Here is a 9,067-nt window from a genome sequence, read left to right as displayed (position 1 = left end):
AGCTCACGTAAGTAGACTTACTTCATATAGCCATGAACATTAAGTGTGATAATATTAAAGTGCAAACCCCAGGGAGAGAAAGTGAAGACTAGATGGACTAGGTTTACTGAGAAAGAGAGATAGAGGGATAGGATACCCAATAGCAGGGTGACAGGAGCACGACTAATGTGGTGCTACAGGATAATAACCCAAATGCAATGCGAACCGACGAACGTCGGCAAATGGTTTATATATTATGTATATAGCGACATAGGTGAATAGAGTAGGATAGAAATGCGCTGTGATGGTAATTGAACCTAGCATTCCCTCAAGTGTTATCGTCTTCCCTGCAGACTCCAGCCTCCCTCCGAATCCTCCAGGAGAATTGCAAACTCAAGCCAAGGCGGCAGATACGTCAGTGATTGTAAATTTACCTGAGCCCCTCCCTAAGACTTAACAAGATGGTGGCAGTGGCGAGACACCTCCACGCCCCCTGTCACCACGGCAGAACAATTATTATTATTATTATTATTTCGAAACATGGAACTGGGATGGTTGAATTGCTATAGTGAATAGACTGCAGCTTGGACGGCAGAGAAATTGAGTTTCGTTTTCTAACAAGGACAGAGATAGCGCTCAGCCTGGCAGTGGGGCCCACACCCTCCTATCCGATGGGTACCGGGGGCTCTTCCCTGGAGGGATAAAGCTCACCATTAACCTCTATCTTGTGCTCGAGGTCAAGAATGGTGGAGCTATACCTCCACTCCCCGATATGTCTTCATGGCGTAGTGCTTAATTAATCAAGCGCAGGGACTTTGCCTATTTTATCAGCTACACATCTCGGCCGTAGAGGCTGTCTTCAGGTATTTTTAACGTAGATTATTAGCCTTCTGCTGAATCTATACATTGACCAGTGTTAATGTAGTTATTCTTGTCAAATATTCCGTTGACCTTTTTTTTTCCGGCCTTTTAGAATAATTTCAACCCCTGATCCAGCCTCTCGGCTACAAAGTTTGCCAACCCCTGCTGTATAATGCAGGTTCATTGAAGACAGAGGCAAGAAACCAGTGAAGTAAATTAGATTTAGTGGGAGTACAGGATGTGTCACGGGACAAGGACGACAGTCAATAAGGAGATGATTACATATTCGTCTATGTAAATGAGCATGGTAATCCCCACACAGGACAGGTTTTGTTCTTACGTAAGGGAAGGAGCACAACAGTTCGGAGGGTGGAGTCTGCTAGTGATGAGACATGCAATGTATAGTATATATGAAAATGTAACTTCTATTTCTTGTTTCCTACCGCGGACCTAGGAGAACACGCGAAGATGTTATGAAATATTTACGCCATCCTCGTGCCAGTATGTACGGTACCCAAGGCTGTTACAGAGCAAAGTGCCAAGTAATTACACGAGTAAACTTCCTCTTCTTAATATTGTATTTGAGCAACCTGTTGCATTAGTTGATCACGTGCTACACATACACATATTATCACGTGATAGAGTAACTATAAACGGTTTGAATTGGTAATTGATTTATTGAACACCTGAAGATCATAACTATACATACTATTTTTTTATTGCTAGTGGGGTGGGACTAAGTCCCGTGTACTGCGGCCACTTCTGGCCTATTGTGCCAGCCCCAGATGATACGTGAGGGTGACTGTGGAGCAATTGGTTGAATGAAAATTGGCATGGGAAACCGAAGTACTCGTAGAAAACCTGCCCCAGCGCCACTTTGTCAACCACAAATCCCACTTGACCAGACCCGGGATCGAACCCGGTCCGCCGCGGTGGGGAGCCAGCGACTAACCGCTTAAGCTATGGCGCGGACTATAACTACACATAACTATAGCTCTATTGCTAATTCGCATACTCTGCAATTCAATGCGGCACGTACTGAGTCATCTCAGTCTGCTGTGTCTTCACCAGTCGTTGCCTAATAACGGATCTCAACAGTGTCCTCTGCTTCCGTGCTCACGTTCTTACCGGCTGGTGACTGTCCCACAACTAACTAAATTCTAGACTTGTCCTGTTTATAATATCCGGCACGGACCGCATATAAAACATCTCTTCCAACAACTCTTTTATTGTTGCGTCACGCAGCTGTGGCACGGACCGCCTACGGAACACCGCTTCCCAGTTCGACCATTGGTGCGTGTTAGGAATATCTTGCCTAGTAACGGGCGTTGTTTACAGAGTCATTACATAGCAATGGGTCTACATGCTACGGTACTGCGCGTGCAGTACCGTCTTCAGAGTCACCTTTGCAGGTTATTGCACAAATAGCCACGTACTCGTAGTCCACATTTACATGCAAATTCACTCACTATACGTTTCGGCCACCTATTTCACTTGTTATTTTCATTAATAGTTCTTTAATGTTTTTGCTATTAGGCCTATATACTCGTATTTTCGTACTGATAAAGAGACCAACCGATCCCGGGTGAGGAACGGGTTTATAAATGTATGTCTCAACACAAAAACTTTTCAACTTACGTCATTCATCGACACAAGCAACATTTTTGCAAGTAGTATGTCTGATGTTGGCAATTCTTGACAAGTAACAGGCCTTATTTCAGTTCTTGGCAAGTAATAGACCTGATGATGCCAATTCTTGCCAAGTACTAGGTCTGATGATGCCAATTCTTGGCAAGTGTTAGACCTGATGATGCCAGTTCTTGGCAAATAATATGCCTGATGATGCCAATTCTTGGCAACTAATATGTCTGATGTCAGTTCTTGGCAAGTAATAGGCCTGACGTCAGCTTTTGGGAAGCAGTAGACCTGATGATGCCAATTGTTGACAACAGTGGGCCTGATTGTATCAGTAATACCGTGTACAGACTGTATAACGTAACATTAATAACACGTTTTTCTTTGGTTTCAGATACGAGTAATTGTTCCGTTCTGCCAGTCGTCGCATGATTTTGGACAGACCAAGCCAACTGAGTGCACCATATGCACTTCGCTGAACATATGGAACTGTAACACATGAAGACTCATACGAGCTGAGTTCATGTCCCTGGCCACAACTACTTAATCACGGCGACACCTGACTAAGACAGTTGAGAAGCACATGTCGGAATATATATCTAAGTGTCGCGAAGTGACTTAAGTTAGATTAGTTCTGTGAATGTGCGCGTGGAGGCGTTCAAGCGTGGACATGCTGCAGTTCACCGGGTGGGACAAGGCCAGATCAGCGGGGTGCCGACACGTCGCACGTCTGTAAGGTACGTACTCTCTGCAACACACAAGAGACATACTCCGGTCACTATCCACTGCAGCACGTAAGGGATTTACTGAGGATTTTAGTGTCTGTAACACGTATGGGACACACTGATGCAGCGCGTAGGGAAAGTACTGTTTTCTATAGTTACTGTAGTGCGTGAGGTACGAATTGAGGTGTCATTGCTTGACACCATGTACCAATTTAAGAACAGGTAATATTATTTTAAAAATTTCGGAGGAACATACAGACTCCATCCTCAAGGCTACACTCTGATGTGGATATCAGAGTTTCAGAGGAACATATTGCCTTCGTTTTCAGGGTTAACCAGTTGAGTGGGTACGTACTAACTTTTCGGAGTAACATACTGCATGTATTTTCAAAATTACCGTATTAGGTTCATACCAGGATTTCGGAGAAATATATTGCCTCCTTCTTCAAGGATACCATGAAGATTTTACCTCCGTTAGAAACAACATAAGTGGTAAGTAAGAGTTTCGAAGGAAGTGGTCTTTGATAATTTTAAGTAAGTTATCCGGAATTCTCAAACAGGAAAAGCACGAGGGTAGCCATCATCCTAGATGAGTCTCGACCCCAGAGCCTTTCGGATACAAGCCCTGAGCAACACCGACCTCGGCGGCTCGTGGGATTTCACCGTTTCCGGACAGGGTTTGCGTGAGAGAGACCCGGAGGCGAGCTTAAGCCGTGTTTCCAATAAGATGTGAGCATAAAATGTAGGTTGTGCTTGCTCGTGCTTCCTGTTTTCAATTACTTCTTTCGTCCGTTCGGTTAGGACCATAAAACAGGCCGCGGAGCGACTTCTGTCCAATCCCTACCCACCCATAATTCGCCATTCTCATTACGTAACTCCTTTAATTTCAGAGAAGTGCGCAGTTCAAAAGCAATAAAATTGTACAGTTCGGATTGCATCATTAAAGAGCACCCTGCTAGTACTCTCTCTTTCTTTGCCTCTCTTCTTCTTCAGTTCTTCTCTTCTCCCTTCCATCTCCTCTTTCTCTCATCCGTAAAGGTAAAGTTGTCCCTGTGCGTAATTAATTAAACACTACACCATGAAGATGTGTTGGGGAGTCGAGGTGTAGCTCCACCATTCTTGACCACGGCAATAGATGGAGGTAAGAGGCCAACTTCATGCCCCGGCCGCTTTACCCCCAAGGAAAGCGCCACAGGTACCTATTGGATAGCCCCAGAGTCGATCTGAACGCTGTGGAGGAGAAAAAAATCTTTCCCTTGCCGGAATCGAACCCCGACCGTCCAGGCCATAGTCGGTCACTGTGCCGGCTGAGCTATCCCGGCTTATCTGTATATTCCTTGACTTCTTATTGCTTCGTCCTAATTACTTTCTCATGTAGTAGGTAGTTTTTATGAGATATTTTTGATCTTGAAAAAATCGATCTTGAGAGATTCTGATGTAATTTCTACTCTTTCAGCCCCTCCCCCCCTCCGATGTATGAGAAAGTGGTGTTTGCATACCGTCTATGTATGTATTGTGACATGATGACTTACGAAGACAGCTATTGCCCAGTAACGGCTAAATAAACAATTATTTTCTTTTAATGCTAGTGGGGTGGGACTAAGTCCCTTGTACTGCGGCCACTTCTGGCCTATTGTACCAGCCCCAAATGATAGGTGAGGGTCATTGTGGAGCAATTGGTGGAATGAAGATTAGCAGGGGAAACCGAAGTACTCGGAGAAAACCTGCCCCAGCGCCATTTTGTCCACAACAAATCCCACTTGACCAGACCCGGGATCGAACCCCAGGCCGTCGCGATGGGAAGCTAGCGACTAACCGCTTGAGCTATGGCTCGACCAGATAAACACTTTTCCGCAGCAACGATTAAACACGCTACAATAAGGAATTCTTGGAAGTGGTGTCTTCTTTGTGGTACGTGCCGATGTTATATAAAAAGGTTATCAGCCGTGGCTATATATAATCTGGTCTGCAAAGCCTGGACTGACAGAAGACTTGTATGTAGTGCACAAGGAACAATTTTCAATAACACTTGACGACACGCCAAGAATATTCGTAAGAGAAAACTCCATCTTCTGGTTAGAGAGGATGTTATATATGGGCAACGGCTGTAAGAGTTCAGATGCAAAAAAATATGTGGTCATGAGCCTCAAGGAGCTTGGCGCCAAGACGAAGTGATTGGCGGTAAACCACCAGTCATAAAGTAATTTTGAGTTTGACTTTGAGTCTGTCAGCCATGGGTTGAGAGTTAGTCGCCACCATGAGTTAATTGTGAGATGGTAGAAAGCCGGCAACAACGTAAGCAGAGGACATTGTTGGAATCCGTTACCAGGCAACGGCTAGTTAAGACATGAAAGACTTAGCATGTGCCGTAGTCAGAAGAGAGGGCCCGAATTAATGAGAGCGCTATAGTTACTTGTTACGGTTTATATGTTCTATAAATGCAGTTACCAATGCCAACCCTTTGTTTGGTCACTAGCACTTGACCGTTGTGTACGTATGTATGTATATATGTATGTATGATGCATGCATGGAAGACTGGACGGGCTTTATTCATATTTAGTATATAAGAGCCAATCCTTCCTAGGTTCATTGGCCGGAGAATAAGCGAACTCCCCAAAACACGAAATGACGATTTTCTCGAAAACGCCCCGAACGATTTTGATTAAATTTCAGAAATTTGTGAAGACACATGGCTGGAGTCATCAGGAATTTCCCCCGTATGCGCATGCCCAAACGTCAAATGTTAATTTTCTCAAAATCGGCTTTGGCGTTTGGACGGATTTCGTTTTTATTCGCTGTACACCAGTCTGCGGAACAACAGTCGATTTCGTTTCCATGGTAACGTTTCCAATGTCAACAGTACTCGAGAAAATACTCATACGTGCAACGTCTTCGCACCTGTATTTGTTTGTTTGCCCACGCCTGTCTCCAGTTCTGGCAGTTGTAGGCATGTTCATTCCCCTTCCTCCTCGCCTACCCTTCCTTATTCACCCTTTCTGTGCAGCCATTCTAGTCTGAGAATCTCTTCACATCTGGCAGTTTCCTTCATTCCCGCCGTGACCTGATATCCACCTTTCCCTTCTCGACCACATTTTCTCATTTCTGCCCCCCCTCATTTCATTCCCATAGATCTCTGTATCTTCTTATCGACTTTTTCTCTCTCTCGCCTTATCTCCATTCATCGTCCATTTGCCATTTTTTTTTTGTTTTCCTCTTCTACCTTACATCCTTAACTTCTTTTTTACTCTGTCTCTTTAATTTTTTTTCTTACATCATCTCTTCATTCATTTATGTTTATTCTGTTTCTGACTCTGTCCCTTCACACGTTTATCTTTTCTTTCCTCGCATGTTTTCTCATTCCCTCATTCCCTTAGACATAAAAACTATCTCTGTAGCAGGCCGTGGAGGCCCACAGGGTTGTGAGACGTCGAGGCTCCCACATTTTGTCTAGACTATCGGCTAACACATGGCGATGAGGGTGTCAGCCTTACGCGCCGACCTTAACCTTACCCCTAGGAAGATTCCTAGTACTCATTTGTGTTAGAGGCTGAGTGGACCCCAGGGCCATAATGCGGCTGGAAGGATGGGCTAAATGAAAAATCCAGTGACCTCGTCGGGAATCGAGTCCGCTACATTCAGGCTTGTAGTATAATGCCTCAACTCACTACTCTACCGCGTGCCCCTACCATACACATGCATTCAGGTATTGTTTACATTCTCTTTTTGTTTCTTGTATTCTTCTAAAGGGGGGCACGCAGTAGCGCAGTTGGTTGAGGCACTATGCTACAAGCCGGAAGGTCGCGGGTTCGAGTCCAAATGAGGTTATTGCATTCTTCAACTGACCTAATCCTTCCAGCCGCCCTATGGCCCTGGGGTGGATTCAGTCTCTAACAGAAATGAGTACCAGGAATCTTCCTGAGGGTAAAGGGCGGCCGGCGCATAAGGCTGACAACCTCACCGCCATCTGTGAGTCGATTGTCTAGAAAATGTGGGAGTTTCGACGTCTCACAACCCCATGGGTCTTCACGGCTCGTTACAAGGACAGCTTTACCTTTTTTTACGTTCTTCTACAATTTCTAATCTTTTCTTCTGCGTCTCCTTTTAGATGTTTCTCTCTCCTTCTTTGTCTTACTTTTCGTTTCCCCCCTCTTCCTCCACGTGTCCTTCGTCCTCAGTTTCCTCCCCTCTCTGTTTCCGGCATAGCAGCAGGAACTCATGAGCCTGCTGCGTGGCGGGTTGCTAGAGGCGCACGGAAGGGGTGGGTGTCAGAGCGTGCCCTGACTCCAGTAAGAGGGTTGTCTCTTGAGAGCCGATTGTTTCCCCTTGTGTCTTTCTCAAGAAGCCTCCACGTTTTGCTGCAGCCGTTGGACACACAGACCAGTCTGCTGCTTCAGGCTTTCGTTTCTCTTTCGTGTGGAAGAGGCTTTGCTATTGGTCGGGCTGTAAGGAAAAGAAGCTTACCATTTTGATGGAAACTGCAGCAGATCATTCAGTGTGTTCCGACTTGGGTATTTCATATCCCTCTTAAACAAGTCAATACTGATCATGAGGATTTTCTACATTTCCTATTCTTTCAACATTAAAATATATTTATTTTCGTAGGTGTCACCAGTTTACGAAATTCGCTGCGTGTATCCATGTGTTCTGCCTCGCAACGTGCAACTGTAAAAGTAATTCCTATGAGGTGTCATAGTATGATTGTTTTCTTTGGTAAAATATCCGGAACTCGGTCTCTTCCTCTTTTCTGTGCCGCATATCCTTCTCGTCTTGTTCTTTTTCTTATTAACTTAATGTTGTTTCTCAATCGGTGGTACATGTACACCTAGCGGTAGGCGAGGGGGGTATCGCGGGTAATGGTAAAAAAGGTAAAGCTATCCCTGTAAGAGGTTTTGGAGGCCCATAGGGTTGTGAGACTTCGAGGCTCCCACATTTCCTAAACAATCTGTGATGTCAGCCTCACGCGTCGTCCTTCCTTTACCCGCAGGAAGTCTCCTGGTACTAATTTCTGTTAGAGGCTGAGTCGACCTCAGAGCCATAGTGCGCCTGGAAGTATTGGGTCAATTGAAAAAATCCAGTGATCCCATCAGGAATCGAACCCGCGATCTTCCGGCTTGTAGCATAGTGCCTCAATCAAATATTCTACCGCGTGCCCTGAAGTCGCGAGGGTTCGTGAACATAATTTAAATTTCCGAATCTGTGTTTGTGTCTGCTTTCTACGCAATCTTAAATACGACGGCAAGTGTATACTGCCCGCAGGTAATTTCTTGCCAACACCCAGTTGCGGTTAATCTTTACGGGAGACGTCCTGTGCCCTTCTTGATACTTGAACGAATAGTAAGTCGAAAGCGAGACTAGACTGAAACTGTAATCCCTACCAACATAACGATGGCGTCAAGTTTTACTTCGCTCTCCAGTTATTAGGACACTCCTACACTATATCGGGAGGTTCCAGGTATGAATCTCATTTCTTGTACTGGTTACCCGGTTAGATTTCTCGTGGGTTTCCTGAACCCTTCAAAGATATTTTTAAGGCTAGGCGTAATTCAAAATGAACCCCAACCCCCTTCCTTCCGAATCATTCCGATTCATCAATCACAATTATCTTAGCCTTTTGTGCTATATAACACATTGAGTTGGAATGCGTCGTTAAATAAGCGGAATCTAGTAATTTGAGGCTCCAAGATTGTGGATGATAGAAAAGGTTCTGGGGTGCTTTGACGTGTGAATCAGATTTTTTCCTTCTTTTTGTATCCTTGGTCAAGGGGAAATGAAATTCAGCATGGCGGAAAGAAGAAAGGGTGTTGTAAAAATTGCTTTCATCTTTTATTCATGGCGTGCTACCAAGGAAGTTTATGTTACCGGACAAC

General features: G+C 44.8%; 1 protein-coding gene across 1 annotated transcript in view; it reads left to right on the top strand.

Moving 5' to 3' along the window:
* LOC111871049 (chondroitin sulfate N-acetylgalactosaminyltransferase 2) overlaps positions 1-9,067 on the top strand; it is a 365,067-nt gene that overhangs the window by 7,990 nt on the left and 348,010 nt on the right. Inside the window, exon 2 of the mRNA XM_033754080.1 lies at positions 2,870-3,212. The gene's annotated coding sequence lies outside the window, so the exon portion shown is untranslated. The remainder of the gene's footprint in view (positions 1-2,869; positions 3,213-9,067) is intronic.

This window comes from Cryptotermes secundus, unplaced genomic scaffold (assembly GCF_002891405.2).
Source record: "Cryptotermes secundus unplaced genomic scaffold, Csec_1.0 scaffold73, whole genome shotgun sequence".
NCBI classification, from domain to species: domain Eukaryota; kingdom Metazoa; phylum Arthropoda; class Insecta; order Blattodea; family Kalotermitidae; genus Cryptotermes; species Cryptotermes secundus.
Note: the sequence above shows the minus strand (reverse complement) of the source record. Positions and strands in the feature narration are given on the sequence as shown.